This window comes from Pan paniscus, chromosome 13 (genome assembly GCF_029289425.2).
Source record: "Pan paniscus chromosome 13, NHGRI_mPanPan1-v2.0_pri, whole genome shotgun sequence".
NCBI classification, from domain to species: domain Eukaryota; kingdom Metazoa; phylum Chordata; class Mammalia; order Primates; family Hominidae; genus Pan; species Pan paniscus.
This window is the reverse complement of record NC_073262.2, coordinates 26,618,290-26,638,877: the sequence shown is the minus strand read 5'-3', so window position 1 is coordinate 26,638,877 and position 20,588 is coordinate 26,618,290. Positions and strand designations below refer to the sequence as shown.

Below are 20,588 nucleotides of genomic sequence, written 5' to 3'. Positions count from 1 at the left end.
TGAAATGATTAAATGTTATAAACACTAAACAGAATTTTTTAAAGGCTGATGCTTATGGTTCAAAGACTTTTGAATAAAGACCAAGACTTCTCTGTGTTTTCTATATATTTAGTAAGTTCTGTAATTAATAAATCTTATCCTAACCTGAAGTGATCTCTCTCATCTGAATTTCCAGAGGCTTCATTTTTCTGTATTATATCTTTGACAAATAATTTTGTGCAGACCCTGAACAACTCTTCTGCTGTTTTCTGAAACTATTTATTTAAATCTCATATGGTTATTGAACTACTTTTGTGCTTACAACTTCCCAAACTATAAGCTTCATTCATTACAGTGCCTTGCTAATAGTAGAAATGGCCAAAATAGTTTTTTTATTTGACTCAAGCTGATACAAACTCATTCTTTTCCAGAATAAGAAAAATTAACTTTACTCCTATTTAATGTATAGTACATTTATCTCATAAAACTATGCAAAGCCTTTATAGCAAATATTAACAATTTCTCCTTTTATGAAACTTATAATGAGTTCTTCTTTCAATATAGGTTATGAGTGGAATTTTAGATTCATGTTCTAGAGATTTGGTAAGACAATAGTGCTCATGAGGGTAAGATGACATGTTTGTGAAAATGTCCAGAAACAGGTATTTTCTTACACTGTGGGTAGGTATAATTAGTACAACTCTTGGAAAACAACTAATCAATGTATGTATGCCATACCTAAAGATATTATTATCCTTTAACTCAGTTTCTAAAAATCTATTCTAAGGAAGCATAGAAAAACATTATCCACAGGAAACTTTACAACATTATTTATAATAACTAAATTTGGAAACAACCTAAATGATAAACAGTAGTGAATGGTAATGAACAAATTACAATGCAATAATGTGATGTTATTATACATAATGTTTTCAAATAATTTGCTTAAATGTGGACTTTCTCTTTAAAAATGTACGAAATTTAGTATTGTCACTGCTTTGCAAAAAATGAAAGCAGAAAAAAAGTCTGAGAAAGTTATGCAAAAATATCAACAGTTTACTAGTTATTTAGTTTTAATTAATAGGACTGTTTTCATTCTTACACTTATTTGTATTCTCTAATAATCCTATAAAAATCATGTATTACCTTTTTTTTTTTTTTGAGATGGAGTCTCACTGTGTCATCCAGGCTGGAGTGCAGTAGCACGATCTTAGCTCACTGCAACCTCTACCTCCTGAGCTCAAGCAATTATCCTGCCTCAGCCTCCCAAGTAGCTGGGATTACAGGTGCCCACCACCACGCCCAGCTAATTTTTTTGTATTTTTAGTAGAGACAGTGTTTCACCACGTTGGCCAGGCTGATCTTGAATGCCTGACCTCAGGTGACCTACCTGCCTCAGCCTCCCAAAGTCCTGGGATTATAGGCGTGAGTCACCGCACCCAGCCAAAAATCATGTATTACTCTTTAAATGAATGGAAAAGTAAGCTGCTTTTTTTAAATCTAAGAAACAATAAACACTTAAGTCATTCTCTTGGGAAAGATATATTTCTTAAGAATGAGATTCCTGCCTTTTAACAGGCTTTAGGAATTTCAGAATAAAAAAGGAGAACTAGAGCAGTTTAAAGTACTGAGCAACTGATCAAATTCACCATTGCACTGCCATGACTCTCCTTCTAGATGAAAGAGGCCTCAATACAAATTATCAGTCTCCTCATACCTTAACTGACCTTCTGTTGACTTATCAATACTAAGCCATTTAGTGACTGTATGTTTTCAGTGTGACAACCCCAGGCTCTTCCCCGCTCATTATTTTCTCTTCATTTCCTTTTACTCAGTACAGTATTTTTAATGTTCATCAATATTGTAGCATGTATCAGTAATTTTTTCATTTCTATTACCAAATAATATTTCAGTTACGAATATACCACATTTCATTTTATTCATCAATTGATGAATATTTGAGTAGTTTCTACTTTTTAGCCATAGTGAATAATAATACTATAAATATTTGTGCACAAGTTTTTATGTGAATATATATTTTCATTGCTCTTTGTTATATAACTAGGCATAGAATTACTGACTTATATGTTAACTTTATGTTTAACATTTGAGAGACTGTCAGGCTCTTTTCCAAAACAGCTGCACCATTTACAGTCCTACCAAGAGTGTATGAGGGTTTCAGTTTCTCCACATCTTTGTCAATACATGCTTTATTTATCTGTCATGTCTATTCCATTGATCTGTATGTGTCTATCTTTTTGTAGGTACCACGCTATTTTAATTACTGTAGCTTTGATAAGTTTGAAATAAGGAAGTAAGAGTCCTCCAATTTTGTTCCTGTTTTTTAAAATGGTGTGTTTGGGCTATTCTACGTTCTATCAATTTCCATGTGAATTTTAAGATCAACTTACCAATTTTAGCAACAAAGCTAGCTGGGAGTTTGATAGAGATTACATTGAATCAGTAGATCAATTTGGAGAATTTTATCATCTTAACAATAGTAGAACTCAGATCCATGAACATGAGATGTCTTTGTATTCACTTAAGTCTTTAATTTCTTTCACTGATATTTTGTAGTTTTTAAAATGTAACTTCACTCTTCCTTTGTTAAATCTACTCACAAATATTTTAATTTTTTAATAGAATTTTAGATGGAATTGTTTTATTATTTCATTTCAGATTATTCATTGCCAGTTTAGAGAAAATAACCAATTTTTTTTAACACTGAGTCAATGGCAAAAGAAAATGATTGATTTTTGTATATTGATCTTGTATCCTGCAATCTTGCTGAACTTGTTATTTTTTGTAGATTTTTAGAACATTCCTTTGGCTTTCTTATATATAAAATCAGTGTAATGCCTATCAAAATACCAATGACATCCTTCACAGAAATAGAAAAAACAATCCTAAAATTTATATGGAATCACAAAAAATCCAAAATAACCAAAGCTGCTCTAAGCAAAAGAACAAAACTGGAGGAATCACATTACCTGACTTCAAATATACTACAGAGTTGTACTAACTGAAAACAGCATGGTCCTGGCATAAAAACAGACACATAGACCAATGGAACAGAATGAGAACCTAGAAACAAATCCATACACATACAGTGAACTCATTTTTGACAAAAGTGCCAGAAGCATACGCTGAGGGAAAAGAGTCTTTTCAGTAATTGGTGCTGGGAAAACTCAATAATCATATGCAAAAGAATGAAACTAGACCCCTATCTCTCACCATAAACAAAAACCAAATCAAAATACATTAAAGACTTACATTTAAGACCTCAAACTTTGAAATTACTACAAGAAAACATTGGAGTAGCTGTCTAAGATATTGATCTGGGCAAATATTTCTTGAGCAACACCCCATGAGCACAGGCAGCCAAAGCAAAAATGGACAAGTGGGATCACATTAAGTTAAAAAGCCTCTGCACAGCAAAGGAAACAGTCAAGAAAGTGAAGAGACAACAAACAGAATGGGAGAAAATATTTGCAAACTACCTATCTGACAAAGGATTAATAACCAGAATATGTAAGGAGCTCATAAACTTTACAGGAAAAAAAATCTAACAATACAATTTAAAAATGGGCAAAAGATTTGATTCAATAGACATTTCTCAAAAGAAGACATACAAATAGCAAACAGGTATATGAAAGGGTGTTCAATCATTAATCATCAGAAATGCAAATCGAGACTACAATGAGATATCCTCTCACCCCAATTAAAATGACTTATATCCAAAAGATAGGTAATAACAAACGCTAGCTAGGATGTGGAAAAAAGGGAACCCTCCTACAATGTTGGTGGGAGTGCAAGTTAGTACAGCCACTATGGACAACAGTCTGGAGGTTCCTTTAAAAACTAAAAATAGAGCTACCATATGATCCAGCAGTCTCACTGCTGAGTATATACCCAAAAGAAAGGAAATCAGCATATTGAAGATATATCTATGCACTCCCAAGTTTGTTGCAGCACTGTTTACAGTAGCTAGAGATTCGGAAGCAAGCTAAGTGTTCATCAGCAGATGAATGGATAAAGAAAATGTGGTACCTATACACAGCAGAGTACCATTCAGCCATAAAAAAAAAAAAGGGATCCAATCATTTGCAACAACATGGATGGAACTGGAGATCATTATGCTAAGTGCAATAAGCCAGGCACAGAAAGACAAACAAATGCATGCTCCCACTCATTTGCTGAATTAAACAAAACAATTGACCAGGTGAAGTGTGGCTCATGCCTCTAATCCCAACACTTTGAGAAGCCAAGGTCAGGTGGATCACTTGAGCCCAGGAGTTCGAGACCAGCCTGAGCAACGTAGTGAAACCTTGCCTCAAAAAAAAAAAAAAAAAAAATTAGCCAGGCATGGTGGCATGTGTCTGTAGTCCCAACTCCCTGGGAGGCTATGGTTGCCAGAGGCTGGGAAGGGTAGTAGGGGATTGGGGGAGAGGTGGGGATGGCTAATGGGTACAAAAACTATAAAGAATGAATAAAATCTACTATTGTATTGTGATAGCATAATAGAGTGACTATAGTTAATAATAATTTAATTGTATATTTTAAACTTAAAGAATGTAATGGTTTATATCTCAAAGGATAAATGCCAGAGGGGATGGATACCCCAGTCTCCATGATGTGTTTATTTCACATTGCATGTCTGTATCAAAACATCTCATGTACCCCGTAAATATATATACCCACTAAGTACCTACAATAATTTTTTGGAAAAAGATCATATCATCTTAAATCGAGATAGTCTTACCTCTATCTTAGTCTTTCCCAATCTGTGTGCGTTTTATTTCATTTTCTTGTCTAGTTTCCTTGGCTAGAACTTCCAGTATAATGTTGAATAGAAGTGGCAAGACTAGATATTTTTTGTTCCTGATCTGAGGGGAAAACATGCATTCATTCACCATTAAGTATGATATGAACTGTGGATTTTCCATAAATGTCCTTTAATGGTTGAGGAAGTGCCCTTCTACTTCTTGTTTGTTGAATATTTTTAAAATGAAGAGGTGTTAGATTTTGTCACATGCTTATTCTGTGCTCCTTTATGTTATTCTTGTCAGATATATTTCTATATGTGATAGGCCCACAGTACTTTCTCCTACAATATTGTTTTATACAATTTCTTTTTCGATCAATTAAGGAAAGAAGGAGACGAAATATGCATTCATTGTATCTTTTATAATTACCTTTACTTGTGCTGCCCCTTTTTGTTTTCTTGATGTCAGATTATGAACTGGATTCTTGAAGAAGTTTCTTTAGTACTTCTTATCATGTAGGTAGATGTGTTATCAATAAATTTTCTCAGTTTCAGTTTCCTTGGAACATACTTATTTCACGTTCCTTTTTGAAATAGAGTTTGGCCAGAATGAAGTTTTTTTTTTTTTTTTTTTTTTTTGAGACAGAGTCTTGCTCTGTCATCCAGGCTGGAGTGCAGTGGTGCGATCTCGGCTCACTGCAAGCTCTGCCTCCCGGGTTCACACCATTCTCCTGCCTCAGCCTCCCAAGTAGCTGGGACTACAGGTGCCCGCCACCACGCCCGGCTAATTTTTTGTATTTTTAGTAGAGACAGGGTTTCACTGTGTTAGCCAGGATGGTCTTGATCTCCTGACCTCGTGATCCGCCTGCCTCGGCCTCCCAAAGTGCTGGGATTACAGTTTTTTGTTGTTGTTGTTGTTTTGTTTTTTTGTTTTTTGAGATAGAGCTGGCTCCATCGCCCAGGCTGGAGTGCAGCCGTGCGATCTCGGCTCACTGCAACCTCCACCTCCCGGGTTCAAGGGATTCTCGTGCCTCAGCCTCCCGAGTAGCTGATATTACAGCCACACACCACCATGCCCAGATGATTTTTTTTGTATTTTTAGTAGAGACAGGCTTTCACTATGTTGCCCAAGCTGGTCTCGAACTGCTGGCCTCCAGTGATCTGCACACCTCTGCCTCCCAAAGTGCTGGGATTACAGGCGTGAGCCACCATGTCCAGCCCAGAATTAAAATTTTTAAGTAACAAGTTTTGGGGTTTTGTTTTCCTGTCAGCACTTTGTTTATATCATCCCTCTGCCTTCTGGTCTCCATTGTTTCTGATGAGAAATCAGCCACTGATCTTTTTGAGCTTCCCTTGTATGTGAGAAATTATTTTTCTCTTACTGCGTTCAAGATTTTCTCTCCCTTGAACATTTTCACTTTGATGTGTCTGAGTATGATTCTCTCTGTCTTCATCCTACTTGGAATTTGTTGAGCTTCTTCAGTAGGTCAGTTAGTGAATTTTCATCAAATTTTGGAAGTTTCCAGCCATTATTTCTTTGAATATTATTTTGTTTCTTTCTCTCTTCTCCTTCTGGTACCCCTCTTATGCATATGTTGCTGTGTTTCATGGTGTCCCACATTTCTCTGAGGCTCTGTTGTTTACTACATTCTTTTTTCTCTGTGCTTTCATTACATAATCTCTATCAATCTATCATCGTGTTCACTGATTCTTTATTCTGCCAACTGAAATCTATGATTGAGCCCCTCTAGTGAATTTCTTATTTCATTGTATTATATATTTATTTCCATCCGGAATTTCCACTTTTCTCTTTTTTTAAAATCCATAGTCTTTGCTTCATTGTGTGCAAAGAGTATTAGTGGCTTTTGAGCTCCCTGCATTTCTATTTCTTGAAAAATTGGTGTTTGATTCTCTCCAAAATAACCAGAGAAGAAATAAGGCAGAAAGATGTCCTCCTCACAGTCTCCACTCAGTTCCGAGACTAATAGAAAAGAACGTAACCAGACTCTGAGTTCTTTGCAATATCTGAGGTCAATACATAGAATTCTTCAGTAATTTGTGCATTCATTTTTTTCTACAGTGTCATCAAAGGACAAGCAGAAATCTTGATTCTTAACTATTACAATATAATGGCCTCACCTGTGACCACTTCCGCAGTAAATCATAATAGCAACAAGGTCGTGCATTCTGTCTGGATTGGTTGCATCCCCTGAAGTGTTACACAGACAAAGTTCTAAATGAAAAACTACCTAGTAAGAAAGTTTCGTACATCAGTGAATTTAATCCATATATTTAAATATTTTCAGATGTAGAGCTCTAATCATGGGTGGTTTTTAAACTTTCATTCATTTGTGTGCTTCCTATTTGCTACAACACTCTTCACAGTAATGTCTGTATTCACTTCATAGAGTTTCTGTGTTGCTAAAAACCCTTAAACAGTGAATAACTGATGTATTTTGTTCTATATCACAGGAAGTTCTTTAAAATCTTCATCTTTGCTCTTATAGTTTCACAAGTAATACATCTGGTTTCATTAGTTAATGTTTTCTGAAAAATTTCATGAACCTACATTGGGTCTGGTGTGCTGTTGTTATTTTCATTATCAATATTACCATTTGGTAAGTGACCATTTTGTTTATCCTGCCTTCTCTCTTCTTATAGAATATCAGCAATTGTATTTAGTAGGTAATTTAAGAACTCATGGGTATCTTGTTGCATGCAGAAAAACTAATTTTCTTTCTGTAATCTTGTTTTGAACTTCTCGGGAGATATTACTTCAACCTTTTCCTTCTGTGTGGCTACACAGTGGAAGAAAGTTGCTGAGCACATTAAAATTTTCCTTCTACCTAGGTTGTCTTGTATGCTAGAACTTTTTCCTGAAATGGATGACAAAAATAAAGCGCATGAAGAACTGAATTCCAAAAATTGCACGTATTTCCCAAATTGACTAATCCAAAAGTGCCCATCGCAGGTATTCCCAAAATTGACTAACCCAAAATAGTGCTCATTGACTGGAAACTGTTCTGGGCCAATCTCTTTCTCTAATGCTGAAGCACTGGCACTCGTGGTCCAGATGGAGGCAGGGGAGGAGAGAAGCTAGGCCACCCACTTGCATTGCAAAGCATGGGCCACAAACCCACACACCAAACCTGCCCAGCCACCATTGCCCGATTTTTTTTTACAATTTCTGTCTCTTTATTAATATTGTATATCTGTTAAAATGTTGTAATCATACTTTCCTTTTGTTCTTTAAGCATAGTTTGCTTTAGTTCTTCAAATTTTTTTTTTTTTTTTTTTTTGGAGACAGAGTCTCACTCTGTCGCCCAGGCTGGACTGGAGAGTACAGTGGCACAATTTTGGCTCACTGCAACCTCCGCATCCCAGGTTCAAGCAGTTCTCGTGCCTCAGCCTCCCAAATAGCTGGGATTACAGGCACCTGCCACCACGCCCGACTAATTGTTTTTATTTTTGGTACTTGTAGTAGAAACGGGGTTTCACCGTGTTGGCCAGGCTGGTCTGGAACTCCTGACTTCAAGTGATCTGCCCACCTCAGCCTCCCAACATGCTGGGATTTACAGGCGTGAGTTACTGTGTCTGGCCTCTTTGCATATCTTATAATATTTTATTGAAAACTGGACTTTCTAGATAGCATATTGTATCAATTCTGAATATTAGCCCTCAATACTTGTCATTGTTGTTGGCCTGTTTATTCATTTAATGACTTCCCTGGACTATTTTAACAAAATCTATTCACCACCTATGTGAAGCTTCTGATGTTACGCTTCAGAGCACGCAGCCTTTCCCATGCATATAGTCCTCCTGGGATGACAGTAGCTATGACAGACTCCCTTTGACTGTCTCTTTCCTTGATCTGTTATGCTGTTTGCTTCTATTGGTATCATACCTACCTGTTAAGCTCTACTAATTGCTGGGGTAATGCTTTATTGTTTCCAATAATACCCCAGGGAACAAACTGCTGTAGTCTGTTCCAATTAAATTCTGTCCCCTATACTGAACTAATTTTGAGGCCATTCTTTGAAGTTTATTCTGACTCCAGGAAGATTGTTCTTAACTGCCTCTTTGATTCTCTCTGGCAAATACCTTCAAGTTTTGGGGAGTGTTTTTCTGTTTTGTTTAATAACTGATATCCAGTCATTTCCTATTGTTCACCGAGGTGACCTACTACTTAGCTTATTTCTCTCATGGAGATACTAGCGTCCTTTTGCATACCATCAGAATCTTCATTGTTTCAAGAGCATTCTTGGGCTTGAATTCTCCCTCACTCTATTCTCAATAAAGTCAGTTCTCTTGGGGAGAGCTTCGGAGTTCTCTGTTCTTATGATATTCTCCTCCCCCTGGGCAAGATCTTGGAACTACTAGCCTGAAGCTAAGGTTAGGAACAGCAGCCCACTTTTCATGCAGTGGCAAACCTGTTTTATGAGCAGAGCAGTGTGCAGAGGAGTAGCCTCTAATCTCTTGGCTTGCTTCTCCCAGCATGGAACCTGTGCCCTAAGGGTGAGCTGGGGCATGGATGCTTTAAGCTCCAGTGTTCTCAGTCTACCTCACCTGGAGTAGAAGAACTTTTGCTCTACAGGTAAGGTCTTGGTGCAGAAAGGGAACCCCTGGCCTCTCAACTGTACTTGAGTAGAATTTTACATCTGCAATACATAGCTGGGGTCATGAGAAATGTTGATGGCTTGCCTTCTGTGGAAGATATCAGAGCCCTTGGCTGGGAGGTGGGGAGAAGGGCAGCCCTGTAATCTTGACCACACCTACCTGGAGTGGAGCCTCTGTCCTGCTGAGCTGGTGAGTGGGAGTGAGGAAGGCAGTGGGTTGTGACTCAAGTGCCAGTGACTCTCTTTGTTCTTCCCAAGAGTTAGTAAATTGTCTTGCACAAATGTTTCTTCATTGGCTGTGTGCCCTGAAGACAATTTTCAGAGATTTTAAATGATTGTATTTTTATAATTTTTTACCAGTTATGGTTGTTTCACTGGGGAGCTCCTCACTCCTCATCCATTCCAGAAGTGAGTCTGGGCTATTATCTTTTGGACAGTATCCCATAAACCTCTCTTCTTCTTCTCAGAAGGAACTTTATTACTGTATGATTTATAATTTATCAATATATTTCTTATAGCTCTAGAAATCGGCATCATGCCATAAACCACTTTGTACACTGCATGTCAATAAATTACAGCATCCTCATATATCAATATTGTATGTATAGACTTAGTGCCAACATGTACGAATAGGCACAACCTAACATAAGTACACCTGTTTATATACATGGCATTCTGTAGGTCATATACAAGGAAAGAGAATAAGCAATTCTGGGTTACAGCCAATCTCAGTTGTAGTCATGCTACTGCCTCCAAATCCAGTGTGACAAAGCAAGGATGGGGAAACTTTCTCCTTTCCCCATCCTTGATGGTCCCCCAGTTAACCCAGGATATGCCAGGCCAAGCCAGGCCCTTTTTCTTCTCTAGCAGTTTCTTCCTAGAACCTCCCAGCAGAAGTTAAGCTTTGCTCCATCCTCTGTTTAAAGAACTTTCTTTTCTTTTTTTTGAAACAGAGTCTAGCTCTGTCGCCCAGGCTGGAGTGCAGTGATATGTTCTGGCTCTCTGCAACCTCTGCCTCCCAGGTTCAAGCGATTCTTCTGCCTCAGGCTCCTGAGTAGCTGGGATTCCAGGCATGCACCACCACACCCGGCTAATTTTTGTATTTTTAGTAGAGACAGGGTTCCTCCCTGTTGGTCAGGCTGGCCTTGAACTCCTGGCCTCATGTGGTCCACCTGCCTCAGCCTCCCAAACTGCTGGGATTACAGGAATGAGCCACCATGCCTGGCCTAAAGAACTTTCTTTAAAGAACTTTGTCTAAAGTTGTTTGTAACTTTAGGAGTTCTTCTTTGCTCCTGCAACCCTCTACTCTCTCCAAATGTTCATTGACTACTAATGCTCTATTCTATTTCACCAGAGAAAAACGAAGGACCGACCTTCTGGATCTATTGCTTAAGCCTTCAGGTGCCTGCATATAAGATATATAAAAGGCTCAGTTTTATTCCATTTCCTGGGGTGTTTTGTTTTGTTTTAATAACTGATATCCAGTCATTTCCTATTTTGTTCACTGAAGTGTCATGTTTTACCCATATGCAGAGTTAACAAGTTTCTATTATGTATGATCTCCATTTTCAAAAATGTCTGAGGACCTGTAGAGTACACTTTAAATGCTTCAGGAAGTCAGTCATAACCTTTTATACTTGCCCATAGTTTGCTTTCTTGCCTCATCTCTGATCTCCCTGAGCTCCATTTATACTGGGCTAAAAACTTACTGCTTTCTCTTAAGCAGACCATCTATTTTATGTGTCAGTGCTTTTGCTTTCACAGATATTTAACCAAATGATTGTCACAGAATATCCTAATAGTAATATGAGATATCAGGGACCCAGTACATACCTATTGAATAAGTGACTACATTTGGGGATTTTTTTTTTTTTTTGAGATGGAGTTTCACTCTTGTTGCCCAGGCTGGAGTGCAGTGGCACGATCTCAGCTCACTGTAACCTCCGCCTCCCAGGTTCGAGCAATTCCCCTGCCTCAGCCTCCCAAGTAGCTGGGATTACAGGTGCCCACCACCACATCCAGCTAATTTTTTGTATTTTTAGTAGAGACAGCGTTTCATCATGTTGGCCAGGCTGGTCTCGAACTCCTGACATATCATCCACCTGCCTTGGCCTTCCAAAGTGCTGGGATTACAGACATGAGCCATTGCGCCCGGGCATGGGGATTGTTTTTTAGAAAGCTCTTCATTTGATTCTAAAGCTACTTAAGATCCAGTGCTATTCTCTCTTCTTTTCCTGCAGTGTCTTCCCTATCATCACTTGTTCACTTTGCTTGACAAAGTCTTGCTTAACAAAAAGAAGAAAGAAAAAAAAAAACTAGACACAACTAAAATATTACCTTCCTTGAAAAGTTGTTCTCAATTCTGTCTGTATTCCTCAGCTAGTGGATATTTGTTATTCTTGGATAATTAGTATTAGAACTCTCTTTCTGGGTTTAGGGAGTACCCTACACTCTGAATCAGAGATATTTTCTATCTTACAGGCTTAAAATGCCAACTACTTACTCTCCCAGTCTCTGTTACACATTGGGCATGAGTCCATAAACAGGACTGCCAATCAGGCATACTCACCACAGACTTTGAAACAAAAATTAGAGACATGAAAAAAATGTAGACTACAGACTCCATTTCTGGAGTCTTCATTTCTGAAGTAGCAGTAGCAGCTACTTCCAGTTTCCAAATATAACAGAAAAGTTATTATAGTGGCAACATCTATCCTGCAGCTTCCAGACAGTAGCATTGCATGCTGCACGCTCCTTTCCTGGTTGGGTAACTTCCAAAGCTGTTTCTATAGCATCCTGAAGAATTCTGTGAGGTGTTTCCTATCCTTTAATAAATGTATTTTCTTCTGAAATTATAAGTTGGTTTCTATTGCTGGTGACTAAGATGGAGGGACACCTCTGTGCCCCTAAAGCACTTCATTCATAAGCCAATATAGCAATAAACCAAACTATCTTATAGTTAATTGCCAATAGAATATGAGTTAACTGAGTAAAGAAGGAAAGAAAGCACATTCTAGGCAGAAAAGCATAGCAGTAGCCTGTGTAGCTGGAAGGAACATAGAAGGTACCAGGGACTAAAGGGACAGTGTGTCTGGAAGATAAAGTGAAGTAACTGGTGAAGAGTGTCAATGGATAGGAAATTGTTAGAGGAATTAAGTAACTGAATCATACTGTTAGCAGTGGTGAATCCATATGGGTTTGCAACAACCTTAATTCTTACCTCCTCAGAAGAAATAATTCAACAAAGGGGCATAAGAGCAGAGTGGGAGACTGAGGCAAATTTTAGAGCAGGAGTGAAAGTTTATTAAAAAGCTTTAGAGCAGGAAGGAAGGGAAGTAAAGTACACTTGGAAGAGGGCCAAGCAGGTGATTTGACAGATCAAGTGCACGGTTTGACCTTTGACTTGGGATTTTATATCTTGGCATGTTTCTAGGGGAATTACGTCCCTTTTCCCCTGATTCTTCCCTTGGGGTGGGCTGTCCTCATGAGCAGTGGCCTGCCAGCACTTGGGAGGGGCTATATGCATAGTATATTTGCTGGAGTTGTACACGTGCTCACTTGAGGCATTCTTTTCTTTACCAGTCTAGTGTTCTTAGAAAAAGGTTGTATACCAGTTAAACTCTGCCATTTTGCTTCTTAGTGTACGTGCTTGACCCCACTTGCCTAACTCCTGAAATCTTATCAGAAAGCTGCTGATCACCAGTTTCAGGTGTTTCTATCTATTGGGAGACTGCCTTTCCCTGGCACCAGCTGTGACCAATTATTATTTTAGAGAGACAGACCATCCACCTGACTCTCACCTGATGGTTGCCTGACATTCTTGGTTGGGAATGGGGGGCCCTCTCCTGCCTTGCTCGTGTCTGACTAGCTACCTACTGTAACAATACTAGCTGTATAAGACCATGTGAAGATATTTTTAAGTTCAAAAATAACATAAAGCTATTGAGTCTTTATAAATGGCAAATATTATGCTCAGATTCATATTTTGAAAAAAATCCTCTTGCTGTGGGCATGAAGAATAGATTGGAGGTGGGAAAATACTGGTGATTTTAGTTGGATTTGTGATTTGCTCATAGTGTTAAGTTCTGTATTATTGTTCCAAGTGATCACTGCCTCCAGACCAGATCTTTCTATTAATGCTTACTTTTTCCTTTTGGAGCAATCTGGAATGAGGACTTTCCCTCCCCATCAAAAAGCCTTTTATTTTAACCTTTAAAGCTACCTAAGACACAGAACAAGCTAGAGCAATATTTTCTCCATGCTTCTTGCTGTTATTAATAGCTCTTGCTAATAGAGATGTAATTTTTTAAAGTCAATGTTCTGCTGAAGAGACTTAAACTTATATCAAGTCCATTTAATTACATATAGATGTGGGACTTAGATTGGATTATTTTTCTATGCAGATATTAAAGCATTTCGGTTTTGGGTTTTTGTCTGTTTTTTTTCTGGGTTTTCTGGAGACACGGTCTTACTCTGTCACCCAAGCTAGTGTGCAGTGGTGCTGTCATGGCTCACTGCAGCCTCAACCTCCTGGTTTCAAGTGATCCACCTCAGCCTTCCGAGTAGCTGGCACTACAATGTACACCACCTTACCTGGCTAATTTTTTTTTATTTTTTTAGAGATGAGGTGTCACTATCTTGCCCAGGCTTCTGTTTTATTTTGAAAGCATGGTTGCTTTCATCTTACTCTTTTCAAACTAAAGTGAAAAGTAAAATGATATACCACACTAAAGCATATATGTTTCATTATATCATATATACATTATATGTTATACATTATTATATATATTATATATATTTATTTGAAGAGCTATTCAAAAATAAAATTTGAAGATATTATTTATATTTTTAGTTGGTCTCAGAAAGTGAAATAATGATTGCAGATTGCCAGATTGCAAATGGCCAGCAAAATAATTGGAGCTGCTATTGGTTTTTAATAAGTGGAACCTTCTGAATTTTAGCAAATCCAGCAAATCATTACAAAAGGCATTCAGTAGTAAATCAGACAAACAATTTGGTGTTTCGTTAATTAGTATATTCAAGCCATTTAAGCTTCTGAAGAATAAGGTTGCCCTGCCAGAAAATCTTTCCAAGCATACTTAAAAAAGCAATATTCTAAACAAAGGCACAGCATTTGGTTGCTAATATATGCAAAGTTGGTAGGGAAAAGTCTGTGTGGCTACATGACAGGCCAGCCGGCTTACCACAACAGCACAGCAGGGAGCAAGGGGAAGTATTGGAGGTTAAAGGCAAAGACAAAGAGGAGTTTTCCAGTTCCAGAATGTTATTTCATATAAGAATGATTTTGTTTGCTGTTGTTGACCTTATCTGTCCACATCATTTCTTAGTTATTTTAACTGACAAGAAAAGTGTAGAATATGAATAAGAAAAAATAAAAGCATATATTCTTTGTCTAAAGTAAAATTCAGGAAATATTAGGTTTAACAATTTGAAAAGATCTGTCGTTTTTGTGAGTCAAAAATGATTGATTATGGACAATTTCATGTGGTTCAACCTAATCAAACCTACCAGTAGATTGTAATACATCACAATATACAGCATGTTGCAAATATAGTTTGCTCACTCTGAATAGATTTGGATATCTTTTTCTTTTTTTGTTATCAAAAATTATTTGTAAGAAAATATTTACTGGTATCAAATAAATCTAATTTTATTAGGTGTCAGAAACACTTGATGTGGACATTTTTAATAGAGATTAAAGCTCAAAAGAAACCTTTAAAGTAATGAGGGGGCAATAGAGTACAAATGACCTCAAAGCCTAACGCTGATGAACTGAGCCAACTTATAATGCCCTCATCAATCTCTCAGCTGATATTCCAGGATTCAGAGATTTTCCACAGCCATATATCCACACTGCAGATCTCCCCGATTCCTAGGAGTCTGAAATCTCAGGAAAGATGAGAGTCAATGTAAGTAGTAATAATAATAATAGCAGCTAACACTTAAACAGTATTTACTGTACCCAGGCACTGTTTTAAGTGTTTTACATATATTAATTCATTTAATCCTCAAAGCAATCCAATTAAATAGGTAATATTAACATCAAGAAATAGGCGAGGAAATGCAGGCACACAACAGTTAAGCAATTTGCACAAAAGTGCCACAGTAAGTAAGTACCTGAGCCAAAATTTAATCCCAGGCGTTCTGGCACAAGAGTCAGTACTTAACCAGCAGCAAACTGCTTCTCAATATAAAAAAAAAAAGTCTAGCATCACTGAATCAATTCTAGTACATTGTGGGTTGCAAAATTAGTTGAAATACCAACATCCTTAATAAAGCTTTTCAAGCTTCTTTTCATTCTAATAGCTACTATTCTGGACTACATTAAAGAAAAATATTATGGATGACATTTGATAAGACAATATGTTCAAGGGACTACTGCATTGGGGACTGCAGTGGGAGAGAGAGATTGGGCCCAACTCTAACTCCAATAAGGGCAGTGGGTATCTATACCCAAGGAGCAGAGTGGGTGTCAGTGGATGGAAAATTACTGAAAGGAAACATCAGAGGCAAGGAGAATTCTGTCTAAACTGACTTGACAGGGTTATTTTAAAAGGCAGGCCATTTGGTCAGATATCAAGGATGGGAGATTTTTGCTAAACTGATCCAGCAGGATACTTGCTTAAAGTAGACTAAACAGTCAAGAGTCACTAGACTAAGGATGGAGCCCAAGATTGAAGCCTTGTTAAGAGGAGGACTCAGAGGAGCCTAATGTTTAGTCAAAGGAGAGAGTTTCTGTCAATCCTCCCTGTTGTTCAAAGGAAAGAAGAGTCAATCTTCTTTTCTTTAAATAATAAAAGTCCATTCCTCATTTGGTAGAGGATGTCTGCCGGACTGTATGAACAATCAGGCATTTAATGAGTGGCATTTCTATGAAACAGAAAAAGAAAAACCAAGATTAATGTCTACAAACCCAGTTTCTGTGTCCAGAGGGCAGCCAGTCAAGAAGATTTCTGGACATTGGGCTCAAAGCATCTTTAAATGGTCGACTGAGGGTGAGAGAAGCAACCCCACACATTTCCTGGTTTGCAGTTAGAATGTGTTTAGCAATGACATCGGGTGAACTTTCTGAGGGGCCCAAACAGCAGCAGGCATGATGTCGCCTGCACACAATCTGTTATGGTAATTTGTTTGAAGTTCATGTCAAGTTGTCCAGCCTCAGCTTGCAGAGCTTTGGGAAAATGGCAGTTTTAGTTCTTAGTGATGCCAAAGCAGAAGGATGGGAGAAAAAATTAGAATGTTAGTTTGGACAGTTGTAGCCAGATATCAAAGGAAACTAGAGGAATTCTGGATCCCGTCCAGTTTACAAGTATATAATGAAACCTCAAAGACAATGAACAGAGCTAGAATCTAATAACAGGTCCACTATAGTTTTCCACTGAAACAAAATTTTTTACAATCTCCCCCCTTTTCAATTTTTTATTACAAAATAAATCTAGTGTCATTAGATTTGACCTGATTATTTAAATAAGCATGGCAAGAACGGTAATTGATCACATAGGCCTTTTAAAATTTGCTTTGTTTGAACTTTTCATAAGGAATCTCAGATTAAACTTTTAAAATCCAGGCTAGGATAGCAAGCCAAGAACTCACCACCAGATTTTGCCACCTATTACGCCTACAGATTTAAGTGAATTCCTCTCTTCTCTAAGTCGCCAAGGTATCCAGAGTTTCCTGGGCCTCCCAGGAAGAGACTTCTGTATTCAATTGTAAGAACGGGAACCCTGTAAGCCAGGTACCAGGCTGGTATCTTAAGAGGGCTTTGTAAGCATTGGCTTATAAAGTTGATTCTAGTTTCTTAAATCTGTTTAGTCATATCTGATTCTGTGTACTTCATTCTAAAATATGCCATTCCAGTCAAAGCCTTGGTAATGTAATCAATGTTTCCAGCTCTGTCCTGCTATAATAAAAACATATTTTATTGAACTTATACAAACAACTATATTGCCATAAAAATAATAATACTCAATAATAGTATCCATATTTTGGAGAGATTAGGCAGGGAGAAAAAAATAAATGTTTCGTTTTGTTTACAAAGACATAATCTGTAAGATTGCTCTAAGTTATAGATAGTTTAAGAGAAAAAGGTTTCTTTAAATATGGAAAACAAAACAACAAAGAACCAGCAATGTTTCAAACAAAACCTAATAAAAATTAGTTCATTCAGTCTCATGTAATTAATTTTTGTTCTGCTTGATCTTGAATTAATAGTTTTATGAACCCATCAACTTCTAAGGGTCTGATAACAATTTATTTGAAAAGAGAATTTGGTTGTTTCTGTGACACACAACAATAATAACCAGAAAAGAGGATTTTGGCAAAGTCCTATGAATGTCATACAATTTCTGGAATATTTATATCAATGACATATACTCATAGAAATAGAAAATAAATGAGCTTAAACATCACATTTTATTTGACAGTGCTTCCTTGTAATTTAACATGTCAAATACACCAATGTAGGGTAACATCCTTCTTTTTACAAGATTAGAGCATTTAGGATTTGATTTGGGGAACTTTGTCAAAAATGTTAAAAGTTGGAACACTTGATTAAATGGGATCACAGGTCACTGTGAAACAATAAAGAAACCTTAGGTCTTTTAAAATTGATAAGACTTAGGTTTTTTAAGTAATTGAAAACAATCAGACTAGAAAACTTTATTCTTTTAACAAAGAGAAAACCCAATTGTAGCTTTTCATCAGAAAATTATGAGCTCTATTTTTTTAAAGAACTTTATAAGTAAATCCATCCAATCTTAGCAACTTGACTATACAAAATTTCTTTTTCACAAACCTTTTACAACCATTTTACATCCATTCAGTTTTTATCATACTCTTTTCCTCTTTCACATCCTAAAACAACAGTCATCTTACTTTAGTAGAAAACTATCCCTTTTTCCTCAATGAAAACACATTTTTAAATCTTTTATACTGTTTCTTACTAAAAACACATCTTACTTTTCTTACACATTTTGCACACAAAGTTGTTTCCCTTTACCTTTATTATTTCTAGTAGTTTAAATTACATATATTGCTTATACTTTTTTTTATTTTACTTTAAGTTCTGGAATACGTGTGCAGAATGTACAGGTTTATTACATAGGTATACACATGCCATGGTGGTTTGCTGCACCCATCAACCCGTCATCTACATTAGGTATTTCTCCTAATGCTATCCCTCCCCTAGCCCCTGACCCCCTGACAGACCCAGGTGTGTGATGTTCCCCTCCCTGTGACCATGTGTTCTCATTGTTCAGTTCCCACTTATAAGTGAGAACATGTGGTGTTTGGTTTTCTGTTCCTGTGTTAGTTTGCTGAGAATGATGGTTTCCAGCTTCATCCATGTCCCTGCAAAGGACATTAACTCACTTTTTTTACAGCTGCATAGTATTCCATGGTGTATATATGCCATAATTTCTTTATCTAGTCTATCACTGATGGGCATGCGGGTTGGTTCCAAGTCTTTGCTATTGTGAACAGTGCTGCAGTAAACATATGTGTGCATGTGTCTTTATAATAGAGTGATATATAATCCTTTGGGTATATACCCAGTAATGGGATTGCTGGGTCAAATGGTATTTCTAGTTCTAGATCCTTGAGGAATCATCACACTGTTTTCCACAATGGTTGAATTAATTTACCCGCCCACCAACAGTGTAAAAGCGTTCCTATTTCTCCACATCCTCTGCAGCATCTGTTGTTTCTTGACTTTTTAATGATTGCCATTCTAACTGGCATGAGATGGTATCTCATTGTGGTTTTGATTTACGTTTCTCTAATGACCAGTGATAATGAGTTTTTTTCATGTTTGTTGCCCTCATAAATGTCTTCTCTTGAGAAGTGTCTGTTCATATACTTTTCCCACTTTTTGATGGGGTTATTTCTTTTTTTTTTTTTTTTTTTTGATGGGGTTAAGTTCCCTGTAGATTCTGGATATTAGCCCTTTGTCAGGTGAATATGTTGCAAACATTTTCTTGCGTTGTGTAGGTGGCCTGTTCACTCTGATGAGAGTTTCTTTTGCTGTGCAGAAACTCTTTAGTTTAATTAGACCCCGTTTGTCAATTTTGGCTTTTTTGGCATTGCTTTTGGTATTTTAGTCTTGAAGTCTTTGCCCATGCCCATGCCCTGAATGGTATTGCATAGGTTTTCTTTTAGGGTTTTTATGGTTTTAGGTCTTACATATAAGTCTTTAATCCATTCTAAGTTCATTTTTCTATAAAGTGTAAGGAAGGGGTCCAGTTTCAGTTTTCTGCATATGGCTAGCCAGTTTTCCTAACAACATTTATTAAATAGGGAATCCTTTCCCCATTGCTTGTTTTTGTCAGCTTTGTCAAAGATCAGATAGTTGTAGATGTGTGGCATGATTTCTGAGGCCTCTGTTCCGTTTCATTGGTCTATATATCTGTTTTGGTACCAGTATCATGCTGTTTTGGTTACTGTAGCCTTGTTGTATAGTTTGAAGTCAAGTAGCATGATGCCTACAGCTTTGTTCTTTTTGCTAAGGATTGTCTTGGCTATATGGGCTCTTTTTTGGTTCCACGTGAAATTTAAAGTAGTTTTTTCTAATTCTGCAAAGAAAGTCAATGGTAGATTGGTGGAGATACCATTGAATCTATAAATTACTTTGGGCAGTATGGCCATTTTCACGATATTGATTCTTCCTATCCATGAACGTGGAATGCTTTTCCATTTGCTTGTCTCCTCTTTTATTTCCTTCAGCGGTGGTTTGTAGTTCTCCCTGAAGAGGTCCTTCACATCCCTTGTAAGTTGTATTCCTAGGTATTTTATTCTCTTTGTAGCAACTGTGAATGAGAGTTCACTCATGATTAGGCTGTCTGTCTGTTATTGGTGTATAGGGTGATTTTTGCACGTTGACTTTGTATCCTGACACTTTGCTGAAGTTGCTTATCAGCTTAAGGAGATTTTGGACTGAGACGATGGGGTTTTCTAAATATAAAGTCATGGCATCTGCAAACAGAGACAATTTGACTTCCTCTCTTTCTATTTGAATACTCTTTATTTCTTTCTCTTGCCTGATTGCCCCAGCCAGAACTTCAAATACTATATTGAATTCAAATTCCTGAATAGGAATGGAGAGAGAGGGCATGGTTCTCTGGTGCCAGTTTTCAAAGGGAATGCTTCCAGCTTTTTCCCATTCAGTATGATATTGGCTGTAGGTCTGTCATAAATAGCTCTTATTATTTTGA

General features: G+C 37.2%; 1 protein-coding gene and 1 pseudogene across 7 annotated transcripts in view; one reads left to right on the top strand and one right to left on the bottom strand.

The window, feature by feature from the left end:
• MBD5 (methyl-CpG binding domain protein 5) overlaps nt 1–20,588 on the top strand; it is a 497,156-nt gene that overhangs the window by 271,673 nt on the left and 204,895 nt on the right. The gene's annotated exons all lie outside the window — the stretch shown is intronic.
• Nucleotides 6,714–11,923, bottom strand: LOC100979251 (ubiquitin carboxyl-terminal hydrolase 12-like; annotated as a pseudogene).